We start from the raw sequence: 19,183 nt of genomic DNA, 5'->3' as shown, positions 1-19,183 counted from the left end.
AGTGGGTACAGAACCAGGCTTACTGAGCATAAAATCCCACTCCAAAAAGGCAGTTATGTGGACACCAATTGTGTGGGGGACCGAGGAAGAAGGCACAACAAATATAGTCACAGAGCCTTGGATAGAGGAAGAAGTAGGCCAGAAGCAAGGACACAGGTCACTGCTACGGGGCCAGAGTGTGGCAAAAGGGCACACGCAGTCATGCTGGACCTCTGGATGGGAGAGGCAGGAGGAACGTGAAGTCTGAGGCCAGGCTGGGAAACTTGGCAAGACCTAATCTCAACATTTTAAAAAAATGGCTAGGGATGTAACTTGGCTGTGCTTGTTTAATATGCATAAGGCCTTGGGTTCAATTCCCAGCACAACAACAACAACAAGAACATCAGGTCCTAGAGGCCCTCTCCACTGAATGGCAGAGCACAACAGGGTCCAAAAGCCCTGGAAACAAACCAGTAACCTGTATTTTGCCAGCCAGGCTGTTTTGATTCTTTGTATACCCTATTTTTAGCTTTCTTTTGTTCTCCTTTTATATTTAGTAATGTCTTTTGGAAAGGTCAGCCTGTGGCAGCTATGCTAACGGAAACCCAAAGATGTCTGCAACCATGCTTGGACCAACAGAGTAAAGGGGAGCAACTCCCCACCCCCTTCCCCAGTCATGGCCCTGGGAGTGGAGGTAAGGAGAAGCCGGTTAAACTAAAAAGACAGAGAAGCCTGGGGTTGGGTCCCTTGCTCAGTTTCACATCTCCTACACGGCTTTTCAGCAGAGACCCTGGAAGTTCCAGTGCCAGCCTGGTGCTGTCTGGTAACTTCTAACACCAATTCCACAGGTGGCTTGGGGAAGTAACCCTGCTTTATATCCCCACTATTCCTTAGGCTCAGCCAGGCGGTGTTGGTGGGGCTCAGAGTGTGAACCTGAGAGCCTGGTACACAGTTGCTTTCACTTCTCTCTAGTTGAGCAAACTTCCTCTTCACTGAGGAACTGATAATACCCTGTGACTCACTCCAGGCACTGGTTGCTAGGTAATCGCTTTACCACCTCTGGCAAGTGGCAACATCTGCTGCTCTGTAGGTGCAAAGGGGGCTGCCCTCTCTTGGCTCCATCACCCGAGAAAGCCTGCCAGGCTGGGGAAGCCAGGACCCTCCCTGTCCTCAGTCCCCATCTTCTAGGATGATTCATCTTCCCAGATCCAGCTTGAGTTCTAAGCTCCCTGCCAAGATGACATCCATCATGACACGCACCAATGCCGCCGGCTTCAGGGCAATGGGGGGATATACAGATCTTGATTCAGCATAAGGGCCCCAGGAGCAGGCTTTGTCATGTGTACAGGGGGGACCTGGGGGCTTCAAGGAGTGGAGCTGGTGCTGAGTACCTGCTTGCAAGTCCTTTGCCTTCACTCGCTTCCCGGGGGGGTGCGGGGGGAGGTAGCCAAAGGGCCTCAGTTCAGGATTGGCTCTGCTAGTTGAAGGTTCTGTGTCTCTGCGTAAATCACATCTCTTTGGGCTCAGGTCCTCCATCTTAAAATGAGCAAGATAAGCACACACACTTCCTGCTGCAATGACTGTAAACTAGGAAATGCCAGGCACTGAGTAGCATCAAGTTTCAGCCTTACAAGAGGAAGGAGGGAGGCCTATAGGGGACCCCACAGCTCAGCTCAGGCATTTCAGCTAGGTTGGGAAGCCACTTCAAGGCCACCCCACATGGGACATGATGGTGCCAGCACTTAGGAGGCTGAGACACAAGGAGCACCTCAAATTTGGGGCCAGCCTGGGCTACACAGTGAGTTCAAAGCCAGCCTAGACTACAAAGCCAGTTCCTAATCTCACCAGCACCCACCCTTTAAAAAACAAACAAACAAACAAACCACACCTGTCATCTTGGGCTGGCAAACATCAGGAGGGAAGAACTGGCAGTCAGCAAATTCATGAAAAGAAGGAGGAAAGACGCATAAGAGATGGACAGAATGAGGGAATTCAATCCCAAATGTTGAAGAGCCCTCTATACTGCCTGAGAATCAAGGAGCTGGCAAGAACTGCTCCAGAATTTTGTTAATGTAAAACTCCACACTCTTGCTCAGTGTGGGGATTCATGTCTGCAAGCCCCGTACGTGGGAGGTTGAGGCAGAAGGACTGCTGTGAGTTCCAGGCCAGCCTGGGTTACACAGTGAGTTCAAGGCCAGCCTGTACTACTTAGCGAGACCCTGACTCAAATACCCACAAAAACAAAAACAAAACCCTCCATTCCCGCAAACTGGCCCAATCCCCTCACAGTAATACCCTTTGCTTTCTGGATCCAAAGCCCCAGCGAAGTGATCCACTCAAGGCAAGAAGTCCATGCAAGACTGAACCTGAAGTTTCCTCTTGCTGAAGCTGAGGTCTGATATCCAGGGTACACGCTGAGATCTTACTATTCCACATTTCTGGCTCAGCCAAGCTGGGTCAGATATCTCTATCCTCACAAATTGGAGGTGATGGGGAATCTGAGAGCTAGTTTTGTCTTTTTAGACCTAAAACTAATGCCATAATACTGGGTATTCTCTTCCAGAGAAGTCAGAAGGGCATAATGCTCCCCAGCAAGAAATTCCCCAGAAAACACAGCAGCGCTAAAGCTACATTCTGACGCAGGCCTGGCAAGAAACTCCACAAGAGCGGGGCAAACACCTATGAGCCAAAATGATGGGGAGACAGCCCCTAGGCAGAATCCAGGCAGAGCTATGGGATCTGACTGAGCCACCGTGAGGGGATCTCCCTTTCCAGACAGAGCCTTCTTGATGTTAACCAGCCACCGCTAAGACTGCACTGGGCCACAGGCAGAAGGCCTATGCCAGCTCTTTATCCTGTAATGCAGGGAGTGACTCACTCCTTGTGGATGGGCAGCTGAGGCGAGGAAGTGGTTTCTATGTAAGAGCCCTATGACCATTAATCCTGATCTGTCAGCTACTCTGGGTGAAGAAATGCCTAGCAGATTAATGCTCGTAGGTGCGGCTGGCGAGTCTTGGAAGCCTGCGCACTCTATGTGGTCCCTTGTCCTTTCCTTTCAGGCACTGTTCCCTTCCTTTTCTTCCTGGTCACGGTGAATTAAGCAGCTTTACTCTACCAGGGTTCTCCACCATAAGGTTCTGCCTTGGGGCATTCAGTTTTTAACAAGGTACATTAATAAATGGCTGCAAACACTTATCAGTCTACACTGGTGTTTCTCACATATAAGTCAGAGAGCTGTTGCTAAGTCTCCGAAAGCACACCACACACTGCCTCGTGATCTGATACCATGAAACAACACTCAATCTTCCCATATGAAACCATCACTTCCCAAATTGCCATCACTGTGCCATGTCACCTAGGTCTGGCCAGGAAAGCAAAAGGGCATCCAGTCCCTGCTCAGGCCAGGGCTAAACATGGGCCCCAGTGTGGGATTCCCTGTAAGACCCAGGAAAGGGTGCTGGAGGACAGAGACCTGCTCCAAGGGGAGGAACTTCCTACCTCCTCCCCCTGCACTCAGTCTACCACACCATCACACTAATGTGACCACACATTCCCTTTAATAAAGGACACTGTGAGGTGGATTTCTGACCTTTGTAATTGAAAAACCCAAACTGATACAATACCCCACCATGACCAATTTCCATTTTACTTAGAAGAACCTTAAAAAGCCCCTAACTATGTCACTTGTCATTGACACAAAAGAACTGCCCTGGACTTGTACTCAAAACTCCTTTCCTTAAGAGGTCCAGTAAGCTCAGAGATCCATTAGAGCAGAAGTAGCTTGGGAGCAATGCTCTGGGATTCCCAGGAGTAGCTCAATTCTTGCTGTGACCAAAGTCCTCCCACCAGTGACACTGTCCAGTCCTGCAGGCAAGTGAGAGGCGCTCTGATATGCATAGCTTTCTAGGGTCATCTGGGATAGCACTGCCCACTGCCAATGCCCCACAGCCACAAAGACTCAGCAGGGAAGGCCTTTAGTTCTCTAGCTATGCCCTAAACCAGACAAAGTACTCAAGGGAAATGGAACATGACCCTAAGCATAGAATGTATTAAAAATCAGGTTCCATTTCTCAACTTACCACAGATTTTTGGGCGGATGAGGGGTAGAAGAGTCTTTCTAAAACTTCTTTCTCAACCTCTAAGAATCACCTCTGGCTTTTCAGATGATACCAGATATATCTATCCCACTAACTTCCTGGATACTATCTCTTAGATAACATATCTTACACTACCTCAAAGAACCTCAAATCAACTGCCCCAACCGGATCCTCATTGAGTACATCCAGTTTCTGAGAAAGGGACCCCACCATCCTTTTTTTGTCTTTTAATTTTTTTTTTTTTTTTGTGCTGGGGATCGAACTCCCAACCATGCACTTGCAAGGCAGGCACTTATGGCATTGAGCTAAATCCCCAGCCCTCCACCATCCATTTAATTCTGAAATGTCAAGAGTCATCTGTGACCCTCCTCCCACAGCAAATCTATCATAAAGACCAGCTGATTTGTATCACTTGGATCTCTCTAATCTTCCAATTTCTCTCTACCCTACAACCATCCTATCTATCTGTCATCTTTTACCTATAGTAGTTTCCTAACTGTAAAACTCCAGATCTACTAAAGCGATTTTCTCCAATTCTTTTTCCACACAGATGCCAAATAATCCTCACTAATGCAAATCCTACTAGATTCCAAACAGTTTTGGAAAGACTCCCCACTCTCAACTCCTTCCAACAAAACAATCAGACCTCCCAATGATCTACAGCAAAAGGACTCCACAAATGCCAACCTGGTCCAGGTCTGTCTGGCCCAGTGGCAGGGACACCTTGGAACCAGAATGGAACAGCTCAGCACCCTGGCCCATGTCCTAGGGTTGCTTTAAACTGGGTCTGGCTCATGATCGGCTCCGTCTCATCAGGACTCCCCCCCCCCCACCCCAGTGCAAACCTCATCTGACCCCAGATGGGAACTGGAGCTGGTGCCAGGCAAGGGAAACCCAACTGGACTGAAGCCAGGGGCTGTGTATTTCAGGAAGAACAGACAATCGAGCAAGAGCCACACATAAGAATGTCAGTAGCTGATGATAAAACTTGAGGAATTCATCTCTACTGTCTTATCATGCTTGACCCCTGGCCTCCTTACCACCCTTGGGGAACAAGCTGACATTAACAATGCTTCCCACACTTTCTGCAGTACAATCTTCCGTGGCCAGCCCAGCATGAGCCCAGGCAGGAAAGCCTGCCCTTCCTCCTTGCCTCAGTGGGGTTTAGGGCCCATCTCTGCCCAGACCAGTCTGTCTTGCCCTCCTCCTTGAGCAATGAGCCTAGGAACCTATGCTCTTCTTAAACTGGTCTCCTTGGGGTCCCCAAATGCACCCTGCCTTTTCTGTCCAGGCCTTTGCGTTGGTACGTCTGACCAACCCATTCCTTACCATTTTCCTCCTCTTGGGTACTATGAAACCCTGCTCTTCCTAAGCAGGTTCCCAGCTTTTAGCAGATATGCCACCCAATGGGATGGGCCTGTGAGCCCAGAGCTCACCCCCACCCTGAGAAAACCTGGCTAGAGCAGAGCTCACAGAAATAGGGAAGGGAACTTGGAACAGAGAGAACAGAACTCTGTTAAGATGTCCCCCCAGCCCCCCGGGGAGGCTGGGGATTTAGCTCAGTGGCATAAGCACCTACCTTGCAAGCAGGCAGTTGTGAGTTCGATCCCCGGCCTGACTGGTACCTAGCATAAGAGGTGAAGGAACATGACAACAGACCTGCCTGAACCCAGCTGCAACTGGAGCAAGAGCCGGAAGTAGGGGAGGAACTACTGACAGGAGACCAGCTCCCTTGACTGTAGGACCCTATGTGCTCCGGGGATGTCAGAGTTGGCTGCTGTGGCTTAATGCATCCAAGCAGATTAGAGAAAGGACAAACCAGTTTCCAGGTGCTTGTACCACATAGTGGCATCCTATGTCTGCCTCCCTACTCAGGATGTGGCGCTCCTGTCAGGCCCACCAGGTGGTTTCAGTAAATCCCTGAGTGGTCCTCTGCACTTTATTAAGAGGCCCAGAGATGGACAACAACTGCTCCTGAGACACGCAGCACGCTTGGGGGCTGTCAACAGAAGGCCTGCTGGTTCCTCTCCCTGCTCTGGACCAGACTAATGTCAGGGGAGGCCCACTCCCCAGGATGGGCAGGAACTGCTGGGACTAGCAGCACGGGTAGAAGAAGACCCCCTCCACAGCACCTCACCCAACAGAAAAAGAGATGGGGGCTGGAGATTTAGCTCAGCGGCATAAGCGCCTGCCTTGTAAGCAGGCAGTCGTGAGTTCGATCCCTGGTACCGATAAAAAGGAAAAGGACAAAAAAAAAAAAAGAAAAAGAGATGAAGAACACACACAGCTGGGTATCCTCGGTGCGGACCACAGGAAATGCCTCTTGAGAGATTAAAACTCACATCTATCTTAGAAGTTTGCCCACTGTTGCTTTAAGATGAAGCATGGAATGCTTTGCAGGTGCAGAGAAAATTTCTTCTCCAACAGCTGTCACTTTGGCGCTGGGCAGACCTCCCTAACAGAAACTACTTGCTCCCTATTCCACAGAATCTTCCTAAGCAAGTGCTCTTCCACAGCAAGAGCCTGTTCTCTTCAGGTTTTCTGTCTCCAGAACTACTCAGGCACCTAGAGGTTCCCCTAAGCTCTGCCAAATGCCCTGGGAGTCCTGCAGAGCCCAGACAGGCCTGGGAAATACCAAGCCCTCTGGGACAGGAAACCACAGAGAAGCTGACCACCGGAAACTTCCCTGTGAGTGACCATCTGATCTGGGCCAGGCCTCACACTGCAGAGCACGGGGCTCAGAGGCGCTCTTCCTCCCAAGCCTTCCCCAGCCAGCCTCGTCCCCTTCAGGCTGCTGTATTTCTGCACAGCCCACGGATGCCACATAGGCCCAAAGAAACCTTCATTTCCTCCTGACGCTGGCTCCAAGTCACTATCTGCATCAAATGACAGGGCTTGTATCTTTACCTAGATTTGCAGGGTGATGTGGAACAAAAGAGACTCAATGGGCGCAAGGCAACACAGAGGAGCCGGTGTAGTGGCTGGGAGACACAGCAAGGAGATTCCCACCTCACCCCTACAATTTCCTTCCCTGCTCCTCCTCCCCCTCTCTACCTCCCACTTTCCTCTCTTCACTACCAGCCCAGTTCCCTCTAAATTCTCTTTAACCACAAAACAAATAACTTGTTGATTTTTCCTCACCCAGAACAGTTCCCTCTAGACCAATTAGCAATTTGCATTTGTTGCTGATTCTCTTCCTTGAAAGGCTGCTGACCTGCTAAGCTGAGAGCTTGGTACTTGCCCACAGGGCTAGGACTCCACCGCTGCTGGTCGCTGATGCCTGGAGGATTTGCAGAGAAGTAGGGTGGGGATTGCTGGGGAGGAGGGTGTCACGGTAACACCTCCAGGGTCTTTGCCCTGAATTGCTGCCTTCCCCGGAAGAGAGGTTTTTTCTGCCCACTGAGTATGGCCTCAAGCACTAACCACACAGCAACGGGGCTGCCATCCTGTGGTATCCCCACTCTAATCCTGTATCAGAAGAACAGAAAGGATAAAGGATGGTAATGGGCCTAACCCAGGCAGAAGTGAGGAATGAGACCTGCTGGATGGAGAACAAGGCCCTCTGAGGCAACACACTCAACTTCCGCTGGCTCCTCTCCCACCTCAGGAGAAACACTTGCCCTTCCTGGCCCCACTGTTTGCACAGAGGATCTTACCTACCTGCAGGAAGCGACTCAGCTTGATCTTTTTGACATCTAATACGAGAAGTATGTGCTGTTAGCATTGTTACTGTATGAGTAATAATTTATTTTATTGTTTTGTTTTTTGAGACAGAGTCTTGCTCTGTGGACCACTCTGGCCTCGAACTCATAGCGGCGCTCCTGCCTCAGTCTCCAAAGTGCTGGGATTAAAGGCATATACCATTGCACTCAGCTGCACAAGTAAAAAGTTAGCGTTCAGAGGCTGGGGATGTAGCTCAGAGGGAGATCACCTGTCTAGCATGAAAACAGCCCTAAGTCCCATCCACAGCTCTGGCCAAAGGTGGGGGGCAGGGGTAGCATTCATATGAAAATAAAAACAAATTATATTTTTCCCCTTTGGATTCCCCCTTGTCTTCCCCCTTGTCTCTTGTCTTCCTTATTGTAAATGTAGGAGCCCCTTCCATTTGTAGATGGAAAAATATCAGACATTTGTTTTGTTTTGGTACTGGGGATCAAAACCATAGGACTTCTCACTTGCCAGGCAGGCACTGCACCACTGACCTGTATCCCCAGCCCTAGCAGAGAGATTTGAAACACCTTTTTTTTTTTTTTTTTTTTTAAATCAGCACCGGGGATCAAACTCAGGACTGCCAGCTTGCAAGGCAGGTTTTCATGCCGCTGAGCTAAATCCCCAGCCCCTGCAGAGAGATTTGAATTGAGGCAAATAGCCCTCTTCAGTCTAAGAAGTGGGAATGCTCTGCTCTGAGGCTTTGGGGATAAAGCACCCTTCGGTACAGCTCTTCCTGCCCCAACCTGAGTGGACCCTGATCTCCTCCCGCAGGAGGAAACTGCCCCAGGGCTCAGCACTAGGTGAGCTCTGCTGAGGCAACATGAACATGGGAGTGACAGTATGTTGTAATTACAATAATGATTTATAAAGCAGCAACAAGGAGTACTTGAGAACGGCTGACTGGGGACACAGCAGCAGTCCCTGGTGAGTTCAGCATACCTGAAAGAAAGGCTGCTTTCCTCAGATTCAGGGAAAGTTTACATCCTCGCTTTGCAAAATGTCACTTGGAAATGTCTGTCCTGATAGTTAACAAAGATATATTGTTGGTGACCATTCTGAGCAGAGAGGCAGGAAACACAGGTCCCCAGAGAGCTGGGCCAGAGCTTACCCAGAGAGCTGGTAACAGCTTGGGTATGTGGGAACATGTGGTGGGAGGGGAAGCTGGGACACAAAAACAGGTAAAGAGGAAGGAGAGGGAAGCCCATCCTGGGCTGAGGTGAGGAAGGAACAATGTGACAGTGCTGAGCTGGCCACAAAACCCCAGCTGTTTTCAGGATGCGCAGGGCCTCTGGGCCTCCTTAGGGCTAAGGCCCCTAACCTCAGACCTCCTGGGGACAGAGGTACTGAGCTCACCAGCATTCCAGGTATGCTGTCAACAACCCTGTGCCACTCCCCCAACGCAAGGGCATGTCAGCTCCTGCAAATCCTCCTACTTCCCGACTGCCCCATTTCAGTTGAAGGAACCAACCCTCATCACCCAGGCAATGAAACGCCAAATTCCAGCCAATCAAATGTTGGTTTCAGAAGATGATACTGACTTTCACAACCTCTCTCAAACCAGTAAAGTTTTCCACTGCTATTGCCAAGTCCCAGCCTTCATTACATTTCACCTGGACTCCGGCTAGTTTTCCACATCTTCCCTCCTATCTCTTCTTGTCCCAGCTAACCCTTGCTACATACCAGTCTGCCCTCGACCTGCTCAGAAACTTGTCACTCTAAGTAATCCCTTTGCAACCTGCCAACTCAAATTCCTGTCTGGTACCTTCCTGAACTAATCTTTCTGCAGTGTCTGCAAGTGCATACATCCTCTTCTGGGCACTTCTGCTTTCGAAGACGGTCTGGAGAGACAGCCTGGCGTGCCACCAGTCCCTCCCTCACTCATGGAGGGCTCCAATCCCAGGCAGGACCAACCAGTTATTTCCTCTCAGCTGTGAATCTCAAGCTGTGGTGATGAAATTACTAAACACAAGAAGATAAACCTACTGTGTATATAAAATGTACTTTACTAAAGAATTTTTGAGCTCGCCAAATAACTGAACCCAGCCAGAGTAGATCTGCCCTGGCAGCAACAGTGTGTCCATAAGGCTGGCCTCTGGGTCCTGCCATACCCACTCCAAGAGCCTGGAGAGGATGTGGGGCCTATGTCATCCCTCTGATTCACAGTTATCCTTGCCTTCCAAGGAAGCCATTTCCTGCCAAAGTCTGAGCCTCAGCACTTCGCTCTTGTGGGACTCAGAAAATAATACTCCAAAGTGAAAACCTCAAAACCCAGATTTTCATCTAACCTTTTCCTGTCCTCTTGTTTCCTGCTTGCTCCTAATTCCCTCCACCCTGAGGCAAGCCATAGAAACTAGAACCCCTTTCCATGAAGCAAGCCATAAAGCCTACAAATGTTACTCTCATTTTTCCCTGCCTGACCATAAGGAAACTATCTGACCTACCTTGTCTGACAGACAACACCCCCATTTCAGAAAGGTCCTGTATCACCCTCAGGACAAAGGAAAGAGTCACAGAGAGGTCAAGTAGAATCTAAACAGACAAGACCTCGTTGTGTTTCTCCACTCAGTCTAGGCACTAGATCATATCCTTCTTGTCCAATCACATTTTGATTCTGGGACAAAGTCTCACTGTATCATTCAGACTGGCCTGTAACTAAAGGTTCTCCCTGCCTCAGCCTCCCAAGTGCTGGGGTTACGGGCATGTGCCACTACACCCAGCTCTGCCCAGCTGTATTTTTTACATGGCTATTTTGTTTCATCCAACACAAGCATAAAAACGTATAGCTCACCCTGCAGTCTTTGCAGCTACAATCTAAACACCCCCATGTCACACAAATTATGATCAAATAAATTTATTATGCTGTTCTCTTGTTACCTTTCTGGCACAGGGGTACAACTTTTTGGTAAAGGGTGCCATGACCCTTTCCAATGAGCAAGAAGGGAATCGTTCTTTTGTGATCCTCTCTTAGTTTTTTTTTTTTTTTTTTTTTGTCTTTTTCCTTTTTATCGGTACCGGGGATCGAATTCATGACTGCCTGCTTGCAAGGCAGGCGTTCATGCCGCTAAGCTAAATCCCCAGCCCCTTCTCTTAGTTTTGAAATACATCCACTAAGCTTTGGTGGAAAGGGATAACTCCCTAAATGTGCCCTGTGATGGCCTCTCTACATCTGGTGGCCCACTGAGCTCGCCAGCCCACAGGCCCTATTGGAACTCTCAAGTCCTGTACCTCTCCTGAGGCCAATCCCCATTCTGAGCCTTCGGCACAGATGACTTCTATCTCCTTTAAACCCACAAGCCACCAGCTCTACCATCTGGCCTTCCACTTCAGACAGACTGGTGTACTTGTCTTATGCTCCTCCCAGAGTACAGGAACTTGGTCACTGCTGTTTCCTCCACAACCCCAATATAATTTCTGGTTCAGAAAAAAAAGACTTTTTTTAACCTTTTTTTCCCAAAGGCTAGGTCTCACTATGTACTTTACACTGGCCTTCATCTCCTGATGGTCTTCCTGCCACAGCATCTCAAGGGCTGGGATTACAAGCATGTGCTACCACAACGGGGTTACATCAGATTTTTTGGGACAATTTATGCCAAAGGACAATTACAAATCTGTTGGGCAAGATAGCCAGCAAGTCTATCTTGGAGTGTATAATGTCAGAAAGCTCCAAGTTCTAATCCGGGATCCTGCTATTAGCTGGCTGAATTTAGACAAGTCTTATCAATCCTCTAAATCTCAGTTCTTCACCTGTGAAATAGCAACAAGGATGCGAACCTCACATGGCTGTAAGGATTCGCTAACAAGTGACAACATCTACCACCGTGCCCAGCTAGCAGTTATTGCCCCAAAACGACAACCATTATTGGAGCTATTGTGTTAGCAGCAACTGGCTCAGCAGATGCTCAGCAAGAGGGTTGGAATCAGGAATCCTGGGACTGCTGTGAAACCCGCAGTACATCTCTGTTTCTCACTAACCCTACCTGATTCTTTATCTGCCTTCTATCTATATCCACTGTGTCTAAAACTACCTCTCATTATAGGCATGTTGGCATAAAAGATCAGCCTGGGCTAATAGCAAGTTCAAGACCAGCCTGGAATACATATGGAGACCATGTCTCAAAAGATAAATGAATCAATTCATCAATCTACCAGTCATGGCTTATAAAAGGAAAACGTTTTGCAAAGCACAATATGATTTCTCTGCTCGTTCCAATTCCAGATTCCCATGCATCCTGTCTAGTGCGCGGCCATGGCAGGACTTCACGGGGCAGGCACCCCAACTCACTAGGTCTGGGAGGCAGGCCCAGGGGAGAAGAGGGCCTGGACAGCTGCTGCTCCTCTGTGTCTAGAAGCCACCCTTTCCCAAAGCCTTGCTTCCTAAATGTCCTTTTTGGTCATGGGACCTTCCTTCAAATAACAATGGGTTATTTAGGACTGGAAAATAACAGTGGTTACAGTGGAGCTGGCAGTTCAGGCACCATGTCACCCCTCTCATTAACCTAGCCAACCCTTCTTTGGCAGCATCGGAATGAAAGAAAAAGACCAAACTAGGGCCAGGGTTTAGTGGCACAGCACCTGCCTGGCAAGCACAAGGTCCTGAATTTGATTCCTGATTCCTTCCTCCCTTCCCCCAAAAGACCAAACTAGTGCAGCTGCCAAAACAAGCCTAGTGAGGAAGTAAGGTGGAAACTCTCTTAAAACTTTACATCTGCCCGGATTAATTTGCCACTCATTCTAACGGCCCCAAACCAGTAGTTTTCAAAGTGTTCCAAGGAGCTGAGTAGAAATGTAAATTCTACTTAGGTTCCAACCAGACTAACTGAATCAGAAAACAGGTAGAGTGGCCAAACCAGCAATCTGTGCCTTAACCAGGTCTCCTCCAAGTGATTCTTATGCCTGATCAAGTACAAAGAACTCTGCCTTAAACCTTCATTATGGAATACTCTGCTTCAATTCAAGCACTGAACACCTACTACGCGTCGAGGACTGAGGAAAAGAGATTATTTCAGAAACCAGGACACAGTTGAAGAGTTTACACAGTCTATCGGGAACCGAAATCAAATATACAAATAGCAGGAGAACAAGGCAGAATGTGGTACAGAACGACACAAAAGAATCTGCTTCCCACCATTCTCTCCTACCCCTACCCTCCAGATCTCAGGCCACCAGAAGAGAACACCAGTTATAGGAAAGCCAAACTGCTCACCTCACCTCCCTGGCAACTCCAATCCTAATGTTTCAGACTTCTCAATCCCAAGGAGCACTCTTAAGGTCCTCACCATGCCTTGGCTTGCAGGGGGGAAATGTTTCCACGAGGGCACATCTAGTGGTTCTTTTTGAGCTCAGAAAGTGCCCAGGGGTTGGTCAGCATGCCACAGCAGCACAATGCACTGGAGGCAGGGTCACTCCCACGGCCCCTGGCAAGCTTGCAGAGTGTGCAGATGCAGACATAAACACGCACACAGACTGTTGCCCCCCTGGCCTCCCTGCCTCATTCTCAAGTTACAAGGTTAAAAGCATCCCATTCACAGCCAAGGGGGAGGGCTGGGACCCAAGTGCTGAAGCGGAGAAGCATCTGGTTCAGATCAAGACCGTTTACTCAGGACCCCTCCCTTCCCTTCGTCCCTTCCTGCCTGGAATCTAGGGACTGGGATAAAAGGGACGACCCAAAGGAAAATCTGCAGAAGGAAGATGACAAAACAAAAAATACATTACAAAGGGAAGTCTACCGCCTCTGTGAACCCTTAGTTATCTTTTCCCTTCAAATTCTGAGCACCAGAACAAAACTTGAGATCACCGCCTACAGACTCAGTGCCTTCCTCCACCAAGCGCTCAGAGCACCTTGCAGACAGCCCTCCCGGAAAAGAGCAACCCCCTCCAAAGTTAGCAGCAGAAACCACACGAGGCTTAGAGGTGTGGTCTGTCACAGTCCCTTTATGCCACGCTGTCTCCATACAGGTACCCAGTCCCTTCCATCTCAAAGGGATTTCCGAGCCCACCAGACGTACAAGGAAGGGATGCCCAACCAGGTTCCCGACATCCGTCCCAAAGACAAGGTGCGACTGTGAGTTACTAGCTAGGGAATCACCGTTTCCCAGGAGTCCAAGGGTGCCCCGAACACCCCTCATTCGGCGGTTTTGGCTGAAAGAAGCTGCAGGTTCCTTTTCACCAGCAGCACCTCTCTCCCTTCCAGCACTACCTTAGACTCTGTTCTCTGGTCCTTTGCGCAGCTGGGAAGCAAGAGCCAAGATGGGAGAAGGATGCAGTTAGCAAGGGATATTAAACAAAAGGCTAAGTTGAGGGAGCAGCAATGGTTGGATGTCTCCTCCCCAGGCAGAGAGGACCAGAGCCATTATGCAAAGCAGAGGGCAACAGATGTGGAACCAAAGATAAAGGGGATAGGAAAGTGAGCTCAGTCCAAAGCTGCACCAGGGGCTGGGAAGTTTGGTCCAGTCACAAGGGAAAGGCGGTAGTGAAGAATGAGTCTTCCTTCCCCGGCATGGGAGGAACAAGAGAAAGAGGGTCGGGGACCAGGCCCACAGGACTGGCACACTGGCCAAGTTTCTGGCTTGTACGATGTCTCAGTTTCTCCAAAGTAAGAAGGAGGTCAAAGTGACAGGTCTTACTGGAGAGAACTGGGCTACAGAGGGTGGCTAGGGAGCGGTGCTAGGTAAGAGAAAGACACTAGGGGAACGATGAGGGAGGTGCTAATGGTGCAGACAGCTTCGGACCAAGAAGAGTGGGGCGGGGGTCTCCAGCTGGAGGCGAGGCCAGAGCCCCTGGGTGGGGGAGCAAACTGCAAGGCAATGGACTCGAAGTGGAGCCTGGGGCGGGCTGCGCTTCCAGGGCTGAGGCTGGGGGTTGCAGGCAAAGGGTGGAACAGGAGCTCCTGGAAGGCTGGGAGCGGCTTGATGTGCAGAGGCAAAAGGCGGGGATCCGGACCGAGGCCAAGGCGAGCGGACCCCCGCCCACACGGCGCCCCGACCCCTCGGAAGTTGTGGGTCTGCACCCGGCCGGTCCGCACGGCAGAGCCGAGCCTGCTCCCAGTGCACAGAAGGGCTGGGGCAGCGTGCGGCCCGGGGCGCTCCGCATCCAGCCCGCCCTCATCCCGCCCGCGCACCTCAGTCAGCGCCGGATGCCGCGCGGGCCATGCTCGCCGCTCCTGCCGCCGCCTCCGCCCGTGCAGAAAGCCGCCGCCGCCGCCCGCGTCCAGACCCGTTAGCTCCGCGGCTCTCCGCTCCGCCAGCAGCGGGCCAGTCGCACCCTAGCCTGGCCCTGCCCTCCCGAAGCGCCGCCGCCGCGCCTCAGTCCGGCCCCTCCCCCCACCCCTGCCCGGCAGAAGGGAAGGGTGGGGGAAGGGGACGAGTGCCCCCTCCCCATTCACATCCTCTCTGTCTCTTCCCTCCCACCCTTCCCGCAAGCGCTAGGTCTTCTGGGATATAGAGTCCAGCAAGCGTTGGGCTGCAAGGAGAGCCAGCCTCCGAGACTACTATTCCCAGAAAACATCGCGGTCCAGCCCGAGGAATTATGGGCTTTGTAGTTCTGTCGGGGCTCAGGGGGCTACATCGCAGGAGGCAAAGGGTGCAAAATCTGCGTTCCCAGAAGGATCGTCTCTGAACGGCCGCGGCAGAAGCTGTGGAGTGTGTGATGCCTCTGATTTGAGCCGGATACCTGGGTCCTCGAGGGTTGTAAACTAGCAGAAGATGCTTCTTAGACGCAGTTGTGGGCAGCTGCGGCCGAGCCTGGCTGGAGGGAACTGTTTCTATTCGCTCTGGCTACGAACCGCGACCCGAGCCAGATGGGTTCATGCCGCGGCCTTTCGATCTGGACCTGGGTGGAGCCAGAGTGCCAAGCGTGGAAAGAGAACCCCACCCCCAATCCCTGGGATCCCAGAGTTTGGTCTCGCCAGACTTTGTGTTCCCCACCTGTGAATACTGTGTCTGTGGGTTCCCGAGAACCCTCGCCCATTGCGGGCCACCTAGTCATCTGTTCCAGTTTGTCTCTCCATCTCCATCCCTGTCTGTCTCTGTGTCTCTTTCTCTGTCTCCCCTCTTCTCCCCTGCCAATCTTCCTCCTGTTTAGGATAAAGTGCAGGTGCAACGCACATCTTAATTATTTTTCCATGGCCCTTCTTAGCAAGTCCTTTCCCGAACTTTAAAACCTTTGTAAACCTCCTAGTCAGACATAGTCTCAGCCTTCAGGTTTCTTCCCCGCTGGCCAAGGGGCAGCCTGTAGGTCAGTGCTTCTCAAGCCTTGCTGTGTAGTAGCTCCCCCTGGAGAGCCTTCCAAACACAGATCACTGACCCCACCCGCGTTTCTAACAAGTTCCCCAGGGGCCATGATCTTCCTGGCCAGGCCGGAGGAAACACTTCCTGCCCTTGGTGTTCGTTAGCTGCAGTTCTGGTACTGTCCTTCAGGAACGGCCTTGCTGTGGGACAATAATAGTATCTGAAGAGCCAGGCTGTGGAAGGTAGAGTCCCAGTATGGTTTAGCACAGTAATGATATTTAACAGAAAAACAAGTGATGGACTCAGGGTATATTGCTCAGTAGTAGAGCGCTTGGCCAGCATGGATGAGACTTGGGATTCAAACAAAAATAACTTCTAGGGCAAGGTCAGGATTAGCAGGGGCTGGGGATTTAGCTCAGTGGCATAAGGACCTGCCTTGCAAGCAGGCGGTTGTGAGTTCAGTACTCGGTACCGATAAAAAAGAAAAAGACAAAAAAAAAAAAAGATCAGGATCAGCCCAGTAGAATCTGGGTGGACTATAGTCTGAAATAAGCTGGGGGAATGAGAGGCATAAATAAATCACTATCTTTTTTTTTTTTCTTTTTCCTTTTTTATCGGTACCATTTAAGCCTTTTTTTTTTTTTTTTTTTTTTTTTGTCTTTAATCACTATCTTGTCAGAAACTGAGAACTACATTCATTCCATCCCAGGCTATCTATCACCCACCTACCCCTCACCCCCCCACTGTCCTTAGTGCTTCAAACCACTGCAGGGAAGTTTGGTGAACACTATCTATCCCCAGGTGTGATCCTAGACTTTGTGTGTGTGTGTGTGTGTTGTTGGGAATCAATCATGGTAGAGCCTCAAGCACGCCAGGCAAAGGTTCTACCATTGAGCTACAACCTACCCAATACTAGGCTCTTCAGTTGTAAGGTGACCAAGAACTTCTCCTTGACCAAACCCTTTTTTTTTTTTTTTAATCGTATTAGAAATCGAACTCATGACCACCTGCTTGCAAGGCAGGCGCTTATGCCGCTGAGCTAAATCCCCAGCCCCTAAGCCTTCTTCTCAATCAGATCTCAATTTTGTGTGTGGGGTGGGATGGGGTACTGGGTATTGAACCTAGGGTCTTCACACTGAATATATCCCGAGCCCTTTTTATTTTTTACTTTTAGGGTTTTGTTTTGTTTTTTACAAGTCAAGATCTTGCTGTGTAGTTAAGGCTGGTCTTGAACTTACTATGTAGCCCAGGCTGGCCTCAAACTCCTACCTCAGCCTCCCAGATTCTGGGATTACTGGTACACACCACCACAAATGGCTTTTTTTTTTTTTTTAGGCAGAGTCTCCCTAAATTGCCCAGGCGGGACTTGAATTTACCATCCTCATGCTCTAGCCTCTCTCAGTTCTGTTATTCACAGGCATGCATCCCCGTTAGACCTGGACCTTGACATAAAAATGACACTCTCAACAAAAATACAGTTGTTTTGTCCCCCACCCCAAGCACATTAAAAACCGTAAACACTTACAGTTTCTAAGGGCCGAGGTCCCAGATCTTGATGACATACATTTGTTTTTTTTGTTTTGTTTTGTTTTTCTTTTTTTGGCCTTTCTCATTTTTTTTTCGGTACCAGGAATCGAACTCACAGCTGCCTGCTTGCAAGGCAGGCACTTATGCCGCTGAGCTAAATCCCCAGCCCCTGATGATACACCTTTGTAATCCCAGCACTCAGGGAGGCTGAGGCAGGAGGACTGCTATAAATTCAAACCTGTATTACATAGTAAGACCCTCAAAAAACAAGAGCCCAAGCCCGTATCCCTAGGGTTACTCTAGTCCTTCAACTGAATGCACGAGAAAATGCAGAGCCACCAAAGAAATTTGTTACAACCAACATCTAACCACTATAATTGCAATTGTGAATTCTTGCTTGGAATTGTGAATTCTTCCTCTGTCCCTTTGAGATGTTTATGATATTTTAAATCACCTCAAATTTCTCAAAGACCTAAAAGCTGTTCCTCTGAAATGTAATCATGGAGAATAACACAGCCTCTACTGGGAGGAGAGAATCCTGACTTCATTAACTGTCAGCTGACACACACAGCTGAGCCTCTGCTTGCTACCCCCCTGCTCCTTCCCGCTCCCTATAACTCACCAGTCATCTGTTCAAATGCAGGCTGAGTGTAGCTCCTGCTGGGCATTTCTGTATGGTCCTAGTGTATTATGAATTAAAATCCACCCTTACATGGGTCTGGCTTGGTTTATCTTTGACCAAGTGGGTACCTACTTTGAATCCAAGAGGCACAGGCTGTAACCTTCACATCCTGCTGGCCCCATTCGCCCACAGTTGGTCAAAAGAGCAAATTATCCCCAGGTCCTTGGGCACGTAGCCAAATGACTTCCTGAGGCACTGGACCGGCTTAAAGTTGACTTAAAGTTTGGCTTTCTGTTTCCCTGAGATTTGTGTTCCATCATTGGGCATGGGGTAAAGGGATCCCTGTTCTACCCATAACATCAGCAGCCCAGCTCTTGTTGCAAGGACTTTGTCCCTGTACCTACATCAAGTGCAATAGCAACGTTCCCTTATAGCCTTTCCGAGCTTTGCATCCATCTCTCAAATTACTGTGAGTGGATTATTCAGGAAGGATTTGCATGCCCTTCCTTGAGCAAGACAGGATTTCTCTTCTGCTTCTACAAGAGTCCCCTATCGTTACCCTAGTCAACCCCTAAATGTTAGATTGATTCCCCCACTTTCCCTTACCCACTGTGCTTCTTTGTTTGCTTTCTTTCTTTCTTTTTTGGAACCAGGGATCAAACTCAGGACCTTGCACTTGCAGGCAGGCATCACATTGATGAGCTGTATTCTGTGACCCCAACCGCTGTGCTTTTTGCCAGGCCGGCCCAAGTCCATATTGAGTTTCTGTTGCAAAGGTTACAGCTCTTTTGTTTGAACATTACCCTTGTGCAGCACTCCTGTTTGTGTCACTCATTTACACGTTAGCTTTCCTGGTGAACCCTCCAGTGCATCGTGAGAGAGGCAGCCCCATAGGCTGAGAGCATAGAACTTCGGGGATAGAGAGGATTAAGTAGCAAGGTACTGAGAAGCAGACTCCCTCCCTCCCTGGGCTTCTGTTTGGGCCACAGATCAAATGTTCAAAGTCGGACTAACCCAGCAGC

At 49.7% G+C, this 19,183-nt stretch overlaps 1 protein-coding gene across 6 annotated transcripts in view; it reads right to left on the bottom strand.

Moving 5' to 3' along the window:
• Nucleotides 1–15,170, bottom strand: part of St3gal2 (ST3 beta-galactoside alpha-2,3-sialyltransferase 2) — a 65,040-nt gene extending 49,870 nt beyond the window's left edge. For 3 of the 6 annotated variants that reach the window (XM_063247647.1, XM_063247649.1, XM_063247646.1), the window contains exon 1: nt 14,905–15,165. The gene's annotated coding sequence lies outside the window, so the exon portion shown is untranslated. Of the gene's footprint in view, nt 1–14,904 lie in introns of all 6 variants that reach the window. The other 3 variants (XM_063247651.1, XM_063247650.1, XM_003472127.5) reach the window with 3 other exon arrangements.
• Between the last annotated feature and the right edge of the window lie 4,013 nt (nt 15,171–19,183).

This window comes from Cavia porcellus, unplaced genomic scaffold, assembly GCF_034190915.1.
Source record: "Cavia porcellus strain 051 isolate PalLab524CR breed Dunkin Hartley unplaced genomic scaffold, mCavPor4.1 scaffold_4, whole genome shotgun sequence".
Classification (NCBI taxonomy): Eukaryota; Metazoa; Chordata; class Mammalia; order Rodentia; family Caviidae; genus Cavia; species Cavia porcellus.
Note: the sequence above shows the minus strand (reverse complement) of the source record. Positions and strands in the feature narration are given on the sequence as shown.